This window comes from Ovis aries, chromosome 19 (genome assembly GCF_016772045.2).
Source record: "Ovis aries strain OAR_USU_Benz2616 breed Rambouillet chromosome 19, ARS-UI_Ramb_v3.0, whole genome shotgun sequence".
NCBI lineage: Eukaryota > Metazoa > Chordata > Mammalia > Artiodactyla > Bovidae > Ovis > Ovis aries.
In genome coordinates, this window is record NC_056072.1 from 59,441,462 (window position 1) to 59,461,578 (window position 20,117).

General features: G+C 56.8%; 1 long non-coding RNA gene across 1 annotated transcript; it reads left to right on the plus strand.

Annotated features, from left to right (window-relative positions):
• Nucleotides 1-174: 174 nt before the first annotated feature.
• LOC132658196 (uncharacterized) lies at nucleotides 175-20,052 on the plus strand. The gene is made up of 3 exons (XR_009597477.1): nucleotides 175-8,787; nucleotides 17,221-17,312; nucleotides 19,546-20,052. It is a non-coding gene; the product is annotated as an uncharacterized LOC132658196 (long non-coding RNA).
• Nucleotides 20,053-20,117: the final 65 nt, after the last annotated feature.

Below are 20,117 nucleotides of genomic sequence, written 5' to 3' on the forward strand. Positions count from 1 at the left end.
CCGCGCCGAGACCACAACTCCCGGCGTGCAGCGGGGCCGCGCGGCCTGTCGGGAGTGAGGCCGGACGGGCGGGGCGAGGCGCGGAGCCCGCCGGGAAGCGGGCGTGCGCCTGCGCAGTTGGACCCGCGTGTCGGGACCCGGAAGGCGTTCCCCACGCCGGCTTGCCGCCCCGCGCTGCAGGGCCGCGGTGGTCGGTGTCGCGGGGGTCGACCGTGAGCTCCGTAGTGCCGGCCTGCGCTGGGGCGTCTGGGTGCCTGGCGCCCGGCAAGTGCGCGGCGGCGGGACGACGGGCGTCCTTTTGTGGGCTCAGCGAGCAAACGCGCGGCCGCTTGGGGCGCGGGCCCCGCCGACTGTGGGGAGGGGGCGAGGCCGGGGGCGTCCAGGGCGAGGAGAGGCGGGAGAGGCGCCGTTGCGACGGCGGCAGACGCTGCGCCTGCCGAGGTCTCCGGGGAGAGCAGGCCTGCTTGGCGGAGGGCTGTGTGAGGGGAGCGGTGAGGTTTAAGGGCCTTGGGCCGTTGGGCGGGGCGAGGGGTGCTGGACGCGGAGTTTGGGGTTTGTGCCCGAGCAGCTGTGATCGCGGGTGGCACGCGGGAGGTAATCTGAGGAAGGAGACTCCGTGCCGCCAGCGTCTGCGGCAGGCTGGCGCTGCCGCCTGGGGTTAGGTGAGCTTCCCGGAGCGCAGCCGGAGCTGGGACGGATGGAGTGGGAGAGCCGCGGTGGCGAGGTGTTCTGCAGTAGTTAGGGGTTGCTATTTTTCTTTCCCTTCCCTCCCGTTTCTAGCAGGTAGCCAGGATTTGTGAGTCTTTCCCTCAGGGTTTTTTCTAAGACAGGAAGTCCTCTTTTGGAAACCTAACCCGTGGGTGGACGATGCAAACGCCAGCAGAAGGTGGGCAGGAATTTCAGTGAAGTGACCAGGCGTGGTAGCGCTTGCTGTGCATCCGCCAGAGGAGGACGTTCAGTCCGACCCTCCTCGGCCTGCTTCTGCGAGCAGCCCCATCTTCCCGGGCAGGACCCCTTTGTAAAAACTGCTGCAGGTTTGTGTCAGGCCCTGGACACAGTTCAGCAGGTAGCTCAGAGCTGGTGTTTAGCACATATGACCCTGCACCATCCTGATGGTGAGACTGTTGAATCGCTTTATGGTAAAAATTACCAAAGTAATTGTACTGTCGCTGTCCAGCCGCTTATTCAGTGCTTTGTGACCATATGGACTGCAGCGCACCGGCTTCCATGTCCTTCACCATTTCCCAGACTATGTGCTAACTCCCATCCATTGAGTCGGTGATGCCATCCAGCCATCTCATGCTCTGCCATCCCCTTCTCCTCTTCTTCAGTATTTCCCAGCATCAGGGTCTTTTCAAATGAGTCGGCTCCTTGCATCAGGTGGCCAAAGTTCTGGAGCTTCAACATCAGTCCTTCCAATGAATATTTAGGGTTGATTTCCTTTAGGATTGACTGGTTTGATCGCCTTGCTGTCCAAAGGACTCTGAAGAGTCTTCTCCAACACCACAGCTCAAAAGCATTGGTTTTTCGGCGCTCAGCTTTCATGGTCCAGCTCTCATATCCACACACGACTGGAAAAACCATATCTGTGACTATACGGACCTTTGTCAGCAGAGTAATGTCTCTGCTTTTTAATACTTCATCTAGGTTTGTCATAGCTTTTCTTCCAAGGAGCAAGCGTCTTTTAATTTCATGGCTGCAGTAACTGTCCGCAGTGATTTTGGAGCCCAAGAAAACAAAAGTCTATCACTGTTTCCATTGTTTCCCTGTCTGTTTGCTGTGAAGTGATGTGGCTGGATGCCACGATCTTAGTTTTTTTGAATGTTGAGTTTTAAACCAGCTTTTGCGTTCTTTTTTTCACTTTCATCAAGAAGCTCTTTAATTCCTCTTCGCTTTTTGCCATTAGGGCAATATCATCTGGATATCTGAGGTTATTGCTGTTTCTCCCGGCAATCTTGATTCCAGCTTGTGCTTCATCCAGCCTGGCATTTCACACGATGTACTCTGCATAGACGTCAGATGAGCAGGGTGACAGTATACAGACAATACACTCCTTTCCCGATTTGGAGGCAGTCTGTTGTTCCATGTCCAGTGCTAACTGTTGCTTCCTGAGCTGCATAAAGGTTTCTCAAGAGGCAGGTCAGGTGGTCTGGTATTCCCATCTCTTTCAGAATTTTCCACAGTATGTTGTGATCCACACACTCAAAGGCTTTGGCATAGTCAGTGAAGCAGGTGTTTTTCTGGAACTCTCTTTTATTTTTTCGATGATCCAGCAGATGTTGGCAATTTGATCTCTGGTTCCTCTGCCTTTTCTAAACCCAGCTTGTACATCTGGAAGTTCTCGGTTCATGTATTGTTGAAGCCTAGCTTGAAGGATTTTGAGCATTACTTTGCTAGCATGTGAGATGAGTGCAGTTGTGCGGTAGTTTGAACATTCTTTGGCATTGCCCTTCTTTGAGATTGGAATGAAAACTGACCTTTTCAAGTCCTGTGGCCACTGCTGAGTTTTCCAAATTTGCTAGCATATTAAGTGCAACACTTTTAACAGCATCATCTTTTAGGATTTGAAATAGATCAGGTGGAATTCCATCACCTCCACTAGCTTTGTTCATAGTAATGCTTCCTAAGGCCCACCTGACTTTGCCCTCCAGGATGTCTGACTCTAGGTGAGTGAGCATGCCATCGTGGTTATCTGGGTCATTAAGGTCTTTTCTGTGTAGTTTTTCTGTGTATTCTTGCCATCTTTTCTTAATCTCTTCTGCTTCTGTTAGGTCCATTCTGTTCCTGTCCTTTATTGAGCCCGTCTTTGCCTGAAACATTCCCTTGGTATCTCTAATTTTCTTGAAGAGATCTCTAGTCTTTCCCATTCTATTGTTTTCCTGTTGTTGTTTTTTTTTTTTTTTTTTTGCATTGTTCACTTAGGAAGGCTCTTTGATCTCTCTTTGCTGTTCTTTGGAACTCTGCGTTCAGATGGGTATGTCTTTTCTTTTCTCCTTTGCCTCTGGCTTCTCTTCTTTTCTCAACTGTTTGTAAAGCCTTCTCAGACAGCCATTTTGCCTTCTTGCATTTTCTTTTCCTTGGGGATGGTTTTGATCACTGCTCCTGTACAATTAGCTAATATAAATTTTCACATAAACTCAGTGGTTTGTGCTGACAGTTTTAGGACGTTAGTACCGTAGAAGATGAATCTGCTGTTGTAACCACATCTGAGGAACATTCATGGCACAGTTTGGTCTGTGTCACTGAGGGGACTGTGGCTAAGCTGTTTGTGTTAACAGAACGCAGATTGCTTTAGGAGAATCACTGACTTAAAATTTTGTCTGCCCAGTGTAATTCTTTTAAACTACAGCAGCAAGCATGCAGGTTTTTTGTGCTATACACTTAAGACTGTGTCATAAACATTAAGATCAACCACCTGAAGTGAAGCGATGACAAAATCTGGGTAATTTTTAATATTTCTAAATATAATAAATCTGAGTCTTGTTGGTCTGCAGAACAAAGAAGGGATTGTAACAGTAGTGAGTCCCAGCCTGGAGCTTGCTTTGATTCTGTGCAATAATCTGCACAGAAGAAAACTTGCGTTAAATACATATTGTTGGGTTGGCCAAAACGTTCATTTGAGTTTTTCCATGAGATTTTACAGAAAACCCGAATGAACATTTTGGCCAACTCAATACATAAAATCTGTAGTCTGACTTGATTTTTTTCAACCAGGAATTTGAGTTAGTGCTAATGGCAAGTTTTGGCTACAAATAGTGCTCAAAAGTTATGTGTTAAAAGATCAAAGTGCTAAATAAGTGCATTTCATCAGGATGCTGTTAAAACATGTGGTTCAGGTGAAAAGATTTGTGATAGAACTTGATTCATTTTGGATAAAGCAATACAAGATCTAAATTAAGTAATTCTTGTACTTTTCTCAACAAATTGTATTTCTTACCACGCGTCATGCAAATATCAGGAAGAGCTGCGGGTTGATTGGTAGAATTGGACCTTGACTGACGGTCTGGAGGGCAGCGGCAGCGGCTTGCAAGCAGGCCGTGTGTTGGCCCCACGGAAGCTGACGCGCAGAGGCTCTCAGCGTGCCGGCCTTGAATGAGAGGTGTTTTAGATGGGAATGTCAGTGTTTTAGTTTTATGAGAAAACAGCTCACCTGTTAGAGCTGTCATTGTTTCGATGACTGTGGAATTGATTGAACACATGTGAATTGCTGTATGGCTTCTGTTAACAGAACACCGTTGGCTGGGTGACTTCTAAATAAAAGGCTTGTATTTCTCCCAGTTCTGGAGGCTGGGAGTCTGAGATCGGGGGCCAGCACCGGGTCCTGTGAGCACGCGCTTGTGGGTTGCAGACTGCCGACTTCTCCCGGGGGACCTCAGAGCAGAGAAAGCGGGCTGTCTGATGACTCTTGAGTGTGTGTGCTCGGCTGTGTCTGACTGGGATCCCGTGGACTGTAGTCCGCCAGGCTCATCTGTCCTTGGGATTTCCCAGGCAAGAATACTCGACTGGGCTGCCATTTCCTCCTCCAGGGGATCTTCCTGGCCTAGGGATTGAACCCGTGTCTCTTCATCCTCCCGCACCGGCAGGTGGATTCTTTACCCCTGTGCCACCCGGGAAGCCCAAGATTTGTATTTGTTTAAAATCCTTGCAAATGGCTAGACTCCATTACTGCCAAGGCGTGCAGAAGCGGCAGGAGTTAAATCTGCTCCAGCTCTGTGCCTCAAGCCCCAGAGCGCTTGGCGGCCAGTCCCCCGGTTCTGCTTCCCGGAAGCAGCGCGTTGGGCTGTTGGGCAGAGACCGGTCGCAGCACTGTAGTGGGTAACGGAGAGCAGCTCAGCCACACAGGGCCCTGCTCAGGGAGAGGGGAGACGGCCGGCTGAAGGGCGCCTCTCCCTGCAGCTGCCGCCGAGCCCCTGGCCGCCTGGTGAGCCACAGCCCCGCAGCAGGGGGGAACGCTGATCCTCAGCACGCAGGCGGGAATGCCCTCCCCGGCACGTGGCGAGAGACTCCTGAGAAGACACGGCACACTGGCCGCTCCTCGGGCCGAACACCAGCTAAAAAGTGAGAGCCTCAGAGGAGAAGCGCTCCTGTTACCTTAGAGCTCGGCAGAAATGCAGGTTCCCAGGCCCACGGTCTGACTCAGGATCAGCGCAGAGGGGCTGAGGAGGTGGTGGTGCAGCAAGTTCTCAAGGTGATTCTTACACTTGGGGAAGAAATGACCCAAAAGAAGGGCTCTGGTCTGTAGGACATCCATCCTTCCCACCTCACTCAGCCCTGATTACCTCCCGAAGGCCCCACCTCCTAAAACCGTCACATTGGGCGGGGAGGGTTAAGGCTTTAACATGAATTTTGGAGACACTCTGCGACCCCTATGGCCTGTAGCCAGCCAGGCTCCTCTTGTCCATGGGATTCCAAGCGTAGGCTTAAGTTTGCATAACAAGCAAAGGAAACTTTGAAAGGGATGTAGATAAAAGGTAGGTGCACCGAAACAAACCAAGTATCGATTCCAGGAGAAAACCTACTGGGCAGCCTAATCAGTAATAGGAGAAGGGTTCTGGCGGGAAAATGGGTGATGACCTTTTCAGCTGAATCTTGAGATTTGGCTAACTGCTTTGTGAAGCTTCACGGATTGAGGCCGAACACAATGGTAAATTAAGCCTGCTGGTTAAAAGGTACTTCAGAAGTGATTTTTGTGACTTATTTGGAAAAAAGAAAAAAAAAGAATATTTGAGTCTCAGACGGTTTGAGTTGCCTGGAGTTTCTCGGGAAGACCCTAGTTGCAAAGCTGTTGTTATTTGAACTGCCTTGGAGCTAGGAGTTCATCCAATGCAAAAAACCTTTTCCCAGCGGTGGTTTAACATCACAACTGCCCGCCCAAGGGAGTAGATAATGCTTAAGTCAGAAGTTTAAAGGAGAAGGAGGGGATGCGCAGCCGGGGTCCAGGCGCCTTTGAGGAGCCCTAAAGCATCGGCTCTTCTGGGAGGCCCTGCTCGGGGTAGAGCAGGTGCATGCGTGCCCAAGGCTGTAGGGAGACCTGGGAGGCGCTGTGCTGCCTCGAGGCCCCATAGCAGGCATGAGGGCTGGGCAGACCTATCCAGGGCTGGGCCCTCGGCACACTCTGCGAGCTCTGTCTGATCACTAGCTGTCTCCACAGAGACTTCAGTGCTCGCACGTTGCTTTCCAGAGTCAGTTCAGGTAAATAACAGGCAGCAACAGAAACTGCAGCCAGCCTTGAGGAGGGGAGCGAGTCTGACTCCCAGAGTTGCCAGTTTATTTTGCTTAGAATACCCTGCTGTCAGCAACACGGGAAACGTGGCAAGAAACAGCAACGGAGAGAAAATGCGGCGTGCACACCGGAAACGAGCGTCCACAGACGCTGTCCATAAGGATGCCCAGACATGGGAGTTACTAGGCCAGGACTAAGCTCTTTCAAATATATACAGAGCTAAGTCAGGTCTAGAGACATTTCCCTGGTGGCTCAGTGGTAAAGAATCTGCCCGCCCACGCGAGAGATGAGGGTTTGATCCATAGGTTGGGAAGATTCCCCTTGAGGGAAATGGCAATCCACTCCAGCATTCGGGCCTGGGAACTCCCACAGAGAGAGGAGCGTGGCAAGCTGCAGTCCAAAGGGTCACAAAGAGTCTAACGCTACTGAACAACCTCACGTGCGTGCCTGTGAGAACACCCATAACACCAGGAATTAGGGCGTAAAAGAAAGGCGTAACTGAAGGGGGAGAATTCGCTTGAGGGCTCAACAGACTGCACTAGGCGGGAGAAGAATCCAGCCTCACGGACAGATCAGCTGAGATGACCTGGAGGCAAAGGAGAGTGAACAGGCCGTGCTCGGCGGCCGCTGGCAGCGAGACCAGGGAAGGCTGCGTCTGGCGCCGCGGTCTCTCCGAGGACCGCACGGTACCCTTGTCTGCAGTCAGGTTCCCGTCATCCCGCCGCGGCCGCTGGCCACGCGATGGGCTGGACTCCACGGCGCTGTGCTGGGAAGGCAGGCGGCATACTGCAGACAGTCCCTGGGCCTGTGCCTGCTTACCTTCCTGAGCGTCTCTGTGACACCTTCGTCCCCTCAGAAACCACATTCAAAGTGCAAACAAATTCAGTCTGACTTAGATAGAAGCAAATCACTACTCACAGGTCACTCGTTACACTGGACTGCAGCCTAGTCACACACCTAAGCTTATGTTCCTAATACCGTGACGCTGTTAGGGCCGAGCTGGAGCCAGGACGGGCTCTAAGGGGCAGGCTGGCCTGAGGCTTAGCCTCTAGGGAAGCTGAGGCACCGGGAGCTCCCGCAGGCAGTGCAGCTCGACCAATCAGAAAAAACCCCCGGAGCCCCCGCCCGCCAGGCCTGAGCCAATCCGGATAGGGATGCGAGGTTAAAAGGCCCGCGCACGCGCACGGTTTAACCAATCAGCTATGCTTTCACAGGAACAAAACCCTCTGTATAAAACCAGATGTGATTCAGAGCTCCGGGCTCTTGTCGGATTCCCCTGTGCTGGATGAGACCTGGGCCCTGGCTGAGCTAGCAATAAACCCCTTTATGCTTTTGCATTGCTGTGGATGTCTCATTCTCTCAGTTTTGGGGACTCGGACTCTGGGCATAACAACACAAGTACTGTTGACCTGGAAATGCTCTTACTGAAAGTATGCCTCTGTGTCGGGTGAATGAAGTATGTGCGCAGGGACGCCTCATACTTCCAGACTCTTGAGGAACTATGGGACCAACTTGTGTCTGTCGCCTAGGGGTTCAGCTTGGATGGGCAAGAAAGCCAGAGGCTGGACACTGCTGTAGCCACGTGCTCCGGGAAGCAAACTCACCCAGGACTGCAGATGGCGGAGTGCGGTTTATTACCCCGGTGGGATCTCTGAGGGACAGTCTCCTCTTAGCCAGGGTCCCCAACCAGTTTTTGTGAAAACCTTATATGCCTTAAGTGTACATGCTCAAACCCACCTCCCCAAATTCCCTGAAACTAGTCTGAACAAAGGAAAAGAAAGATACAATCAAAGTTAACCCATGATTCATAAGCCTTAAGCTGAGGTGGCTAACAGTGGACAATTATCAGTAGGCCTGTGGGCACAGCCCAGTAAGCATACTAGAATGCACGATTCTATCGGTTACGCAGATAATTAGGGTACTCTTTCAGGCCGAGGGTCTACGTGCGAGCCCTGGGGCTCTTCTGCCGGGGGCCCTGGTTTTCCTGATGGCATGTTTTTCTGTAGATACTGGGCATATAGCTCAGAGGTTACACAGATAATTAGGGTATTCTTTCAGGCAGAGGGTCTAGGTACAAGCCCTGGGGCTCTTCCTTTTGGGGGGCCTGGTTTTCCCGATGGTGTGTCTTTTCTGTAGATACTGGGCATATGGCTCAGAGTCCACAGTCCAGCCCAAGATGGAGCCCCACTTTCAAAACAGCCTGTTCTGTTTCCTCCTCCAGCATGAACAACAGAACAGTCAACGAACGTTGACTGAGATAGCAGTTAACAATGTCACTGGGAGGGTTTGAGGGTAGCAGGCTAAGTGGCAAATTCAGGGCCAGTACAAGAGACAAAACTGCCTGTAAGCTCATGAAATCCAAGACTTGGGTGAGCAACTGGCCTGCGGGGCGGGTGTTGCCGTCGCTGCAGCTCGGCCTGAAACCGGATGCCTAGAGCTGCTGTTCTCACTGTCGCGTGTTTCTGCTAAACCTCATTCTTCCCTGTCTCACTGTCTTCATGAAGCAGGAAAAGTAAGTGTCCTAACGTCTGCGTGTCAAGTCTCACTTGGGCCCACGAGTGCAGGTGAATCCTGGGGCCTTGTAAATGAGGGAAGCGAGCTTGGGTGTGCACTGGGGGTGGGGCACTGGAGCAGAGTGAATCAGGATTCAGCCTGACTCACCCCAGCCTGGTGCCTGGGAAGAATGTAAGCCCAGGCTTTCCGGTTTTTCCGAGAGGCCCGGCGTCTCGGGCTGGCCCCACCCAGGAGGGCAGCAGGGCCCCCAAAAGCCTGCCCGGGCTTGTGGTCCTGAGGTGTCTTCTCCCCAGCGGCAGTCACTGGGCACGGGGCAAGGGGGTCTAGTCAGGCTCTGGGTCTCACCAGGGAGAAGGGAGGAGATGGTGACGGAGAGGTGAGCTGAGCAGTGTCTTCTCGCTGGAAGGAAGACGGGTTCTCAGCAAACATGACGCCGCTGTTCTGATTGAGAAGTAACTCAGGGCGTTAAAGGTGTTAGAGGACGCACAAACGAGTGCCGGGAGGTCTCCGCCACCTGCCCGTAGGGAAGGAAGGCCGGTCTCTTGCCTCCGCTCCGCACCTGTCTGCAATGCGATCGCTCCGCACCTGTCTGCAATGCGATCGCGGCCACGTCTTCTTCTGTATTGCTTTTCTATCTTAAATCATTTTTGATTTTCAAAGTTTTAATATTTAGATAAGTATTCTCAGTGTTACTGTGTACTATTTTCCTTGTATCACTAACATTTTTTTCCCGTAAACCACATTTGAATATTCTACTCATGGGAGGTGCTTCCAGGAATATGTAGCGGTGTTGTATCCATGGTGTTTCACATACATATATATGGTAGGTAGGGCGCTCCTCCTCCTCTCTAGATCGACGGGCCCTCACGCCTCGAAGATGGATTTTCCTGCTATCTTCTAAATAAAATAGAGCTGCAACACTGAGCTGTCTAAGAGCTGTAACACGGTCTACACAAGACCTGAGAGCTGTGACGCGCCGAGGGGGCTTAATGCCCGTCACTCCAAAGCTTCGCTGTGACGAGACAAAGAACCGGGGAACATAGGCTCGCGTGCCAGCTGTGCAGCGATCGCCCTGGAGTTAGGGGTGTAGAGTCTGCACTGTTAAAACCACACTGGATGACTCCGCGTGACCGAGCTGTTGCCTCCGCGCCCTCTTGTCTCGGGAGCTCCTGGGCGGGTCGGTGGCAGCACGCTGTTTCAAGGCCTTGGCGTGTGTTGCCATGTTTCTTGAAGTTGAGCTGCGCCTAGTTTGACTCTGAAGCAGGTGATAATAATTTTAAACACGAAAGGCCCGTGTTCTCAGCTGGAATGGAAGAGGGCTGTGTGCGGGCCTCTTGGGATCTGGCTGATGTGGCCTGCAGGACCGGCCATACCTTCTAGAATATTCCCACCGTCCCCTAGGCCTCCCCCCCACCCCCCGCCCCGTGCCTGGCGCCTGTGGTTTTCTGCAGGTGGGTGCCCTCACCTGGACGACGTTGCTCCCAACAGGTTCCAGCCCACTGAAGCCCGTCCGTGTTCCCAACCCTTTCGCGCTGGCCCTGGGCCAGGGTCCTCCTGCGGAGCCTGCAGAGCGCGCATAAGTCGGCTCAGAAGCAGAGGAAGCCTCTGCCGTCAGAAGGGAGGGGTGTGGGCTCACGCCCCGGAGAGCGCGCTCCCTGCCTGCCTTTCTAGCCAGAGGTCTGCGCCCCGAGTCTCTCGAGGCCCGAGGCGGCGCGGGGGCCGCTCAGGCCTTACACCGGGACCTCTGAGGTGACGGGCGCGCGGGCCCTGCATGCGGCTTCCTGCGGGCAGGTGGACCTGGGCTAAGCACAAGGGAGAAAAGTTGGAGCTTTTAAATGACCAGATCCCACTGGTATTTGCTGGGAGCTGGGGGGCTGCAGCCGGCTGCGGCCCGGGGAGCCCCTGGCCCTCCGCGGACGCCCGAGCGCAGGGGCTGCTCCCAGCACCTTCTGTGGGGACACTGGGCCGGCGTCTCGAGGGGTGGGGGCCGTCGGGGCTCCGCCGGCCTCGCGAGGGGAGAGGCGCCCCGAGGTGCGGGCTGGCTGAGCCTCCGGTCCGGGCGCTGCCTTGCCCCTGGGCTCCGAGCAGGGCGGCCCTGGCCCTTCTGCGCTGGCTTCAAGCAACGGGCACCGGGGGCTTCGGGGCGCGTCTGCCGGGGGAGTCGGGCCCCCGGGAGCTGGAGGGCTGGGGCAGTCCAGCGTCCCGCGTGACCGGGCTCCGGGGGTCGGGTCGGGGGCCGTGGCAGCTGCTCTGCCTTGCCGTCTTTTCCCCAGCCCAGTTTCCTCCCGGGAGGAGGTGGGGCCACCGAGGGAAGTGGCTGAAGACCAGGGGGGGCGTCTGTTCTCGGGCGCAGGGGGCACTTGGACAGAAGGGGGCCTGACGCCAGGCGCCCCGCGGCGGGAAAGGGTTGCCAAGTGCCAGCGGCTCCCAGTGGGTAGATCCAGGCCCGTGGGGTGGGGGGTCACCTTCCATCTTTGAGACCCGCCGGGTTCGCGGTGCTCAACGTCGTTGGGATTCCGAGCTCAGACTTCAGAGTCAGAAGGCGCGGCCTCAAACTCAGGTCTCTGACGGCCCCGGAACCAAGGGCGGTAGCCTAGCCCGAGCCGAGCTCGCCTGAGCTATGTCTGGCGCTGAGCACTCAGAGGGGAGGCGTGAAGCGCTCAGCGCGCCGGGTGCTTCCTCAGGCGCCCGTCGGTCAGTCACTGCTGGCTCAGGAGTCGATGAAGGGGAATTGGGGTCACTCTCTTGCTTCACAAACCTCCGCATCTTGCTTCCTGCCGTGTTTGTACAGAGCCCTCACTTTCCTAATTCCTGGAAATCTGAACCCACCTCACTGCCCTGTTGTGGTCCTCATGTCCGCATCCACCACGACCTCCGCAGTGCCTTCCAGCCCAGCGTCCACTGCCAGGACGCATCGCCAAGTAACTGCCCTCCTGCACTCCCGGGCAGCCCCATCCAGCCCACCTGCCACAGGCTTCTAGAGCTCACGTGTCCTTCCCCGTGTCTGTATCACTTAGGAGTAGGTCTGGCTGCTCGTTACAGAAAACCCCGAATAACAGCAGGTCGGACACTTGGTTTCTCTTGTCAGTTTCCAGGAGTCTGGAGGTAGCTGTCCTAGCGCAGCCGCCAGGCTCCGTGGTCTCTGAGGCCCAGGCTCCTTCTGTTACTGCCCCGTCCCTGCGACACCTCGTTGTCCAGCATAGCTGCTCAAGCGCCAGTCTTGCATCTACGTGCCAGCCAGCCAGCAGAACAGAGGAAGGGAGAGTTGCTTTCCTGCTTTTAAAGACCCCTCCAGAAACTGCACACACAGACCTTCCAGGCAGCTCTCGTAGGCCGGACTCCAGTCCCTCGCCACACAAGGGCGGCTGGGGCCCGCGTCGCTGAGCCTAAGTAAGATGCACGGCAGGAAAGCACTCACACGCATCGATACTGGGGTCACCACGTCCAGGACCGAGGCGGGGCCCTCGGTGCCTCCACAGGCTCCTAGTGTGGGCCCAGTTTCGAGACCTGCCCCAGGTGCGCACTGTTCCAGCCTCTGCTGTCGCTGCTGACTGCCGCACATTCTGGAGCTCTGCGCGCACGGAAGCACTCAGCCTGGCCCCTCGTGCGTCTGGCTCGTTTCACTCAAGCACGACTGTGAGAGTCTGCGTTGCTGTGCGTGTGGTGATTTGCTCTTTTTAAACATTTCATTTATTTTTGGCCGTGCTGGGTCTCCGTTGCTGCGCGCCTCCTCTCGCTGCGGCAGGCGGGGGTGACTGTGGTCGCTGCGCGGGCCTCTCATTGCGGTGGCTGTGCTTGTCTCGGGTCCCGGGCCCTCGGGCACGGCTTGGCAGTTGTGGCCCACGGGCTCAGCTGCTCCGCCGCCTGTGGGATCGTCCCGGACCAGGGGTTGCACTCGTGCCCACTGCACCGGTGGGTGGATTCTTTTACCGCTGAGCCACCGGGGAGCCCCCAAAGTTCACCTTTCTCCCTGGACAGCTGTGCAGCGAGTGACGACAGCACGCAGCCCCTCAGCCACCACTGCAGCCCAGACGCAGAGGAGCTGGGTCCACGGTGCCTCTGTGGTCCGCGCCCCGCCCCCAGTCTCAGCTCCTGCCGACCACGGACGGGTCTTCTGTCCCCACGGTTTTACCTTCACGCCTCCATACGAACACAGCCGTGCAGTGTGTCGGCTCTGCGACTGGGTCCTCCGGCTCGGCTGGCACCCGACTCACCGAGTTGTCCGAGCCCTTCTGCAGAGCTTGCCTCTTCACAGCCTTGCAGACCCCCGGCCGCGTCCGAGGGTTCCAGCTGCTCTGCAGGCTGACCAGCAGTGGCTCGTGTCAGGCTGCTAATGAACCGTCAGTCTCTCTCGTGTGGCGTCTTACTGTGTGTCTTACACGGGGGATATCGCTGCACGCTGCCGTGCTAGCTTCTGCTTAGGACAATGGGAACCGGCGGTACGTATCCACAGGCCCCTGTCTCGTGGGCCTCCCTGCCCGCCCCGCCCAGATCATCGCAGCACCGCGGTGAGCGCCCTGCACTGCCCAGAGGCCTCCCACGGGCTGTCTGTCCCACGCACAACAGCGAGCACACATCACTGGTCCTCTCAGCTCGCCCCCCTTCCCTGCCCGTGTCCACAGGTCCACTCTCCACGTCTGTGTGTCTGTCCCTGCCCTGCAGACCGTGCGTCGGCGCTGTTTGTCCAGATCCCACGTAGATGTGTTACTATGCGGAACTTGCTTTTCTCTCTCTGACGTACTTCACTGTGTGTGTGTGTGTGTGTTAGGTGCCGAGTTGTGTCCAAGTCTTTGTGACCCCGCCAGGCTCCTCTGCCCACGGGATTCTCCAGGCAAGAGCACTGGAGTGGGCTGCCAGTTGCTTCTCCAGGGGATCTTCCCGACCCAGGGATCGAGCCTGGGTCCTGCACATTGCAGGCAGATTCTTCACCATCTGAGCCACCAGGGACGCCCCTCACTGTGGGTAACAGGCTCTGAGCTCTTACTGTGCTTCTAAATTGTATTTTCCCGCGGACTCGTTCTGTGGAGCCTCTTCTCATGCGCATACTTGCCATCTGTAGATCTTTTTTTTGGGGGGGGGTGGGTTATCCGGGAGTTGGTGATGGACAGGGAGGCCTGGCATGCTGCAATTCATGGGGTCGCAAAGAGTCGGACACGACTGAGCAACTAAACTGACTGACTGACCATCTTTTCAGGCATTTTGCCCATTAACAAGATGGATTGTTTGGATTTTCTTATTATTGAGTTGTGACAATTCTTTGTAAGTTCTGGCTAAACATCCTTTATTAGAAAAAGCAAGAGAGTTCAGAAAAGCCTTTGCTGGTGTGGATCACAACAAACTGGAAAATTCTTCAAGAAATGGGAATACCAGAGCACCTGACTTGTCTCCTGAGAAATCCGTATGCAGGTCAGGAAGCAACAGTTAGAACTGGACATGGAATAACAGACTGGGTCCAAATAGGAAAAGGAGTACGTCAAGGCTATATATTGTCACCCTGCTTATTTAACTTATATGCAGAGTACATCATGAGAAACGCTGGGCTGGAAGAAACACAAGTTGGAATCAAGATTGCCGGGAGAAATATCAATCACCTCAGATATGCAGCTGACACCACCCTTATGGCAGAAAGTGAAGAAGAACTAAAGAGCCTCTTGATGAAGGTGAAAGAGGAGAGTGAAAAGTTGCCCTAAAACAACATTCAGAAAACGAAGATCATGGCATCTGGTCCCATCATTTCATGGCAAATAGATGGGGAAACAGTGGAAACAGTGGCAGATTATTCTGGGGGCTCCAAAGTCACTGCAGATGGTGGCTGCGGCCGTGGAATTAAACGACGCTTGCTCCTTGGCAGGAGAGCTGTGACCAACCTACCCAGTGCCCTGTCCAGGCCTCCTGGTCATTTCCTCAGGTGTAGGGCTGCCTACAGGCACTCTCCTGGTTGAAGCTTAAGACACTGTCAACACTGGAAAACACGTCCGGCTGTACACTCCTGGTTGAAGCTTAAGACACTGTCAACACTGGAAAACACGTCTGGCTGTCCCTCAGTGACTAGATGACTAGCGATTAAATGTCCAAATTAAAGGCTTGGCTCATGGCTTGACCGTTAAATGTTCTCCGTGTGAGTTGTCCTGCACGCTTAATCACTCAGTCAAGTCCGACTCTGCGACCCCGTGGACTGTATCCCACCAGGCTCCTCTGTCCACGGGATTCTCCAGACAGGAATACTGGAGTGGGTTCCGTGCCCTCCTCCAGGGGAATCTTCTGACCCAGGGACTGAACCCGCATCCCCTGTGTCTTCTGCATTGCAGGCCCGTTCTTTATCCGCTGACCCAGAAATCCCATGCTTAAATATAAGCCCCGAAGAATTAAAAACAGATGTTCAAGCAAAAGCTTGCACAGGAGTGTTCATAATAGTCCAAAAGTGGCGGCCGCCCAGCGAGTGAGGCGAGATAAATAAAAACAGGCACGTAGGAAGCTCCCTGTGGTCCGGTGGTCCCGTGGTCCGGGTTCTGGGCTTCCACTCCAGAGGGCTCGGGCTTGATCTCTGGGCAGGGAACTTCCACATGCGCTGGTGTGACTGGAAAACAGAAAGATTAAAGTGGTCTGTTCTTTAGGCTGTAGCAGGAAGAAGTGAAGTGCCGACTCTTCCTCAGCGTAGCTGAGCCCTGGACACGTGGTGCTCGGCGAAAGGAGCCAGTCCCCAGGGCCACGCGCTGTGCGAAGTGTCCAGGCGGCCGGTAGAGGCAGAGGTCAGGTCAGTGTTTGCCAGGGGCGGGGTGGGGATGGAGGAAGTGAAGGGGTGCCTGGAAAGTGGGGGGGGGTCTCTTTTTTCTTACGAGCCCGAGTAGGCTGATTTCAGCTGCTGTCTGTGTCAGAGCGCACAGGCGGAGCAGAGAGCCGTGGTCAGCAGTGAGGTCTGTCCACCCCAGCGTCGCAGTCCCGAGTGTCTTCTCTCCGTTATGCCCTTCCCTCCGTGGGATTTCGTTTCAGGGTGATAAAAAGTGTCCTGCGCTTGGTCGTTGTGATGTTTGCACAGCCCTGAATACTCTGAATCACTGTGTATTGTCAGTGGGTGAGCGTCGCGATGTGTGAATCTTATCTCAATAAAACCGCTGCAGAGCTGCGCTGGCCTGTTTCTCTCTTCTGCCGACGATCGCTCGACTCCTTAGCAGAGGCTTGCTTTTCTTCTTTGCTGGAAATTCCTCCTTTATGCCCACCGGCCTGGGCTCAGCGGAAGGGGCTTCTGGAAGCTGGGCGTACAGTTTGCCAGCTGCCGCAGCCTAGCTGTGTCTTCCGTCTCTGGACCCTGAACTCCGACTCCTCCATCCTGCCCCTACTCAGCTGTGCCCCTGCTGGCCGTCCCCGGAGCCGTTTGCGTGTCCCTGCGGCCTCCCTCCCCGAGCTGAGGGGTGATGGAAAGACACGGAGCAGACCGATCGGGGTCTCGGCCCTCTGCTTGCTTGGCTGAGATGTAGGAACAGAATCAAGCCTGCAGCATGAGGGTGGAAGAAGGAAAGGGAACCGCAGGCGGGTGGTGGAGAGCCGAGCGGGGAGGCCAGCTGCCTGTACCGGGCAGGGCTGGGCTTTGTCCAGCAGAGCCACGGCCACACATCCCGTCCGGCTGCTGGCTGTAGGCCAGGCTGGCCAGGCCAGGGGCGCAGGGACCAGGTCTGCAGGGGACGCCAGGCCTGCATCTGGGTGCCTCGGGCCTGGTGGGCCTTCTTGGGGTCCTAGGGGATGGACGGGAGGGGCCGGGGGACCCCCTCTCCCCCAGGAGGATCTGGGTAGGGGTGGGGTGAGCTGGAGGGAAGGGGCTGGGGTAGAGGGAGGCGGCTGCCCTGGAAAACGCGGTCTCGGGCCTTCTCCCGGACTTCCTGACACAGAGCGTCTGGGCTGGGGCCTAGGTCCCTAGGGTGCACACCCCAAGTGATCTCTGTAGACTTACAGGCCTCGGTGCAAGAATTGCACGTTTAAAGGATGTGGAAAACATCCCCGCCCCCCCTTGCCGGCCATACAGAAACCAGCAAAGACTGGACTCAGACCATCTAGCCATTCGGCTCTTCACACACAAAGTTTGCTTATTGCTGCTGTAAACCGTGAAGTGTGGGGACCACCGTGCCCACTGAGTGCTCCCTTAGGTTCTAGCCTCCTCTGTCTGATTGTCCGAGAAGGGCTGGTCTTTCAGGTGTAAAGGGAGGTGAGCTCAGGTTGGAGAAAAGGAAAGACGTGTGTGCCCTGTGGGGACCTGTCCTGGATACAGACAGGAGGTTGTGTTTGCTGAAAAGGAGCCTCTGTGTCGGGGCGCACCTGTGGCTGCTGGCTGTCCTGGGAGGGGGCCCATGTGGCGGGGGCATGGGTCAGCTGCCCCACTCGCCCCCCTGCCCCCAGCCTCGAAGCCTCTGTGTCCGCCTTGCCCCCTGCCTGGCTCATCGCAGGCCCTGGATGACTCCCTGGAGGACTGACTCCCTCACTTCTCTCAACAGGGTCGGTCGGAGCGTCTCCCTGACACCAGCATGAACAAGCGCAGCAAGCTGAGTGACCGAGGCCACACGCTGACCAGTGGGCGCCAGGCCAGGTTAGTCCAGGGAGCTCCCGCCATGTGGGTCTCACTCCAAACAAGGTTGGAGAAATGCTGTAACCAAACGATTACAGAATGTATCATAAAAGTAAAAGAAAGAATAGAGGACGGGGTAAGAGATGCCGTGGACCCTGAGGCTGGGAAAGACTGACGGCGGGAGGAGAAGGGACTACAGAGGGTGAGACAGCGGGACGGCATCAGCGACTCCGCGGACAGGAGTCTGAGTGAAGTCTGGGAGCTGGTGATGGACAGGGAGGCCTGGCGGGCTGCAGTCCATGGGTCCCAAAGAGTCAGACACGACTGAGCGACTGAACTGAACTGAAACACCCAGGACAGACAGATACTACCCCGCGTCGTGCGTGGCGTGGATCAGAGCCACTGAGGCCCGGGAACGCTCGGAGGGCCCTGAGCCCGCCGAGCCGCCCCCTGCGTGGTGTACCCCTCCCTCCAGGCCGCCAGCCAGGTCCCAGAGTCCCCCGCAGGCTGTCGCTCTTCGGCTTCCCGCGGCCCCTCTGAGTCATGCAGGGCGCTCCTGTGCGTCTCCAGCCCGACCGCGTGGTGCTGGCGGTTTCTGGTTCGCGGCCTGCCTGCCCTTGAGGTTCCCCCGCGCAGACGCGTGCCTGCTCGGATCCGCTTCGCGTCTGTGGGGTTTGCAAGCAGGACCGTGCCTGGACTTTCGTGCCTTGTCCGGCGCTGGGCGCTGGGTCACTTCCTGACCCCACTTCGCAGAAACCCTGCGGTCAGCGCGAGCTGAGGCCACGGGGGCTGCCCGGGCCGCCTGCACGCCCACCACGAGGGGCCCGCCCGGCGCCCCCGCCGCTGCCTCGCTCGGCCCGCGCGCGCGTGAAGCGGCCCCTCTTCCGGGGTGGACTCGCTGCTCCCCGAATCCAAGCGGATGAGCTCCTTTTCCCCTCCAGGCTCCCTTTCTCTCCATGTTCTCCAGGTTTTGTCTTGTTTTTTGCTCATCCCCGGTGCGGGCTGCCTCCCCGGGCGCCCGAGCTGCTCCCGAGCGCAGCCGTCCAGGCGGCCGCCCTGCAGGACGGCGCTGCGGCCGCGGCCGCGCCGTGGGAACGCGGCCCGGTGCCGCCGCCAGGGGGCGCAGCTGCTCCACGGACCGCGCGTCCTCGCCGCGCGCGGCTCCAGGACCCGCCAGCCCGGCCCGGGAGGGCGCGGGCCGCCGGGCGCCCCAGGAGGGGCCCCCCGGAGAGCACGCGGAGCCCGCCCGCCCGGCCCGCCCGGCCCGGCCAGGGTGGCCCCCTGCCCCCACCCTGCCCGCCACGCCCTTCCCGAGCGGGGCCTGGGCACAGGCTGCCCCCTCTGTCCACCTGTCCATGGGAGGAGCCCCCCAGGAGCCCCTACCATTGGCTGCACACCCCACTGCCCCCGCAGTTAGGGTCACTTTGCTCCGGGAAGCGAGTCACTCACACGATGCCTCGGGCGGTAGTGCCAACCTCCTTCTTTGAGTCCTGGGGCCCTTGTTAGAGCCAACTGGAGGTCGCCCCGCAGGCGAGGGGGCCTGTCTGTCACTGTCCCCACGACCTCATCCCCAGACTCCGAGGGTCCAGGCTGCGCCCCCGCCCCACTCTGGGCACTGGCCGCAGCAGCTGCTCATCTCAGGGACGTGCAGTCTCCGCGGCTCCTGTCTCTCTCTCTGCTCCTTGGGCGTCTTCTGTGATTGGTTCCATGTCCTCTGGGGCTTCGGCTGCCCTGGGGACGGGACCACACCCTGTCCTTGGCCACCCACCCAAGTCCCAGCCTCTGGGCCTGTCTCCTGATGTCCCTGAAGATGGTCCTTCTCCCTGACTCTGATTCCCGCCCGGGGAGTGCTGAGCACCGCCCCCCCCAAATGAAAGCTACCCTAGATCGCAGTACGAGAGACAAAATGAGCCCAGCGTTAATCAGCGAGGCCTCATTCAATGACTCATTTTACACTTGCCCACTATAAAGTCAGTCAGGGAGAACGATGACGCTTCAGCGCCCGGGTCACTACCCCCAGCCCCACCCTGTGCCCCCTGCTCAGCCCCAAACCATCCTGTCTCACATGGAAGAGAACCAGCAATGGTCCCGGTTTTATGAGTCCCCCCCCAATACACGCTGGGACAGCCTTCAACTCGGGCGAGAGCGGGGCAGACAGGGAAGCACTTGAGGCTGGGCCACTAACTCTATCAGCAAGAGGAGGCTGTCGCTGCTGTTCAGCCTCTAAGTCGGGTCCCGCTCTCTGCGACCCCAGGCACTGCAGCGCGCCAGGCTCCTCCGTCCTCCACTGTCTCCCAGAGTTCAAAGTCACGTCTAGATCCCACCAGTCCATCCTAAAGGAAATCAACTGTGAAGATTCAGTGGGAGGACTGATGCTGAAGCTGAAGCTCCAGTCCTTTGGCCACCTGATGTGAAGAACCGACTCCTTGGAAAAGACCCTAGTGCTGGGAAAGATTGCGGGCGGGAGAAGGGGGCGACAGAGGATGAGATGGTTGGATGGCATCACCGACTCCGTGGACATGAGCCTGAGCAAAGCCTGGGAGTTGGGGATGGACAGGGAGGCCTGGCGTGCTGCAGGCCACGGGCTCGCAGAGAGTTGGACACGACTGTGCGATTGAACACCAACCACACAGTCCCACGGCTCTGCTCCAAAGCTGTCTCTGTCTACTCTGGTCTCCCCTGGGGAAGTCAGAGGGGTCCACTGACTGTTCCTGCTTAAGTAAGAGTCTTGTGCACGTGAAACCCTTGGGAAACTGGTGAAGGACAGCGACCGGAATGCACTCTGCATGCAGCGGGCTTCCAGAAGCAGAGATGACGAGTGAAATA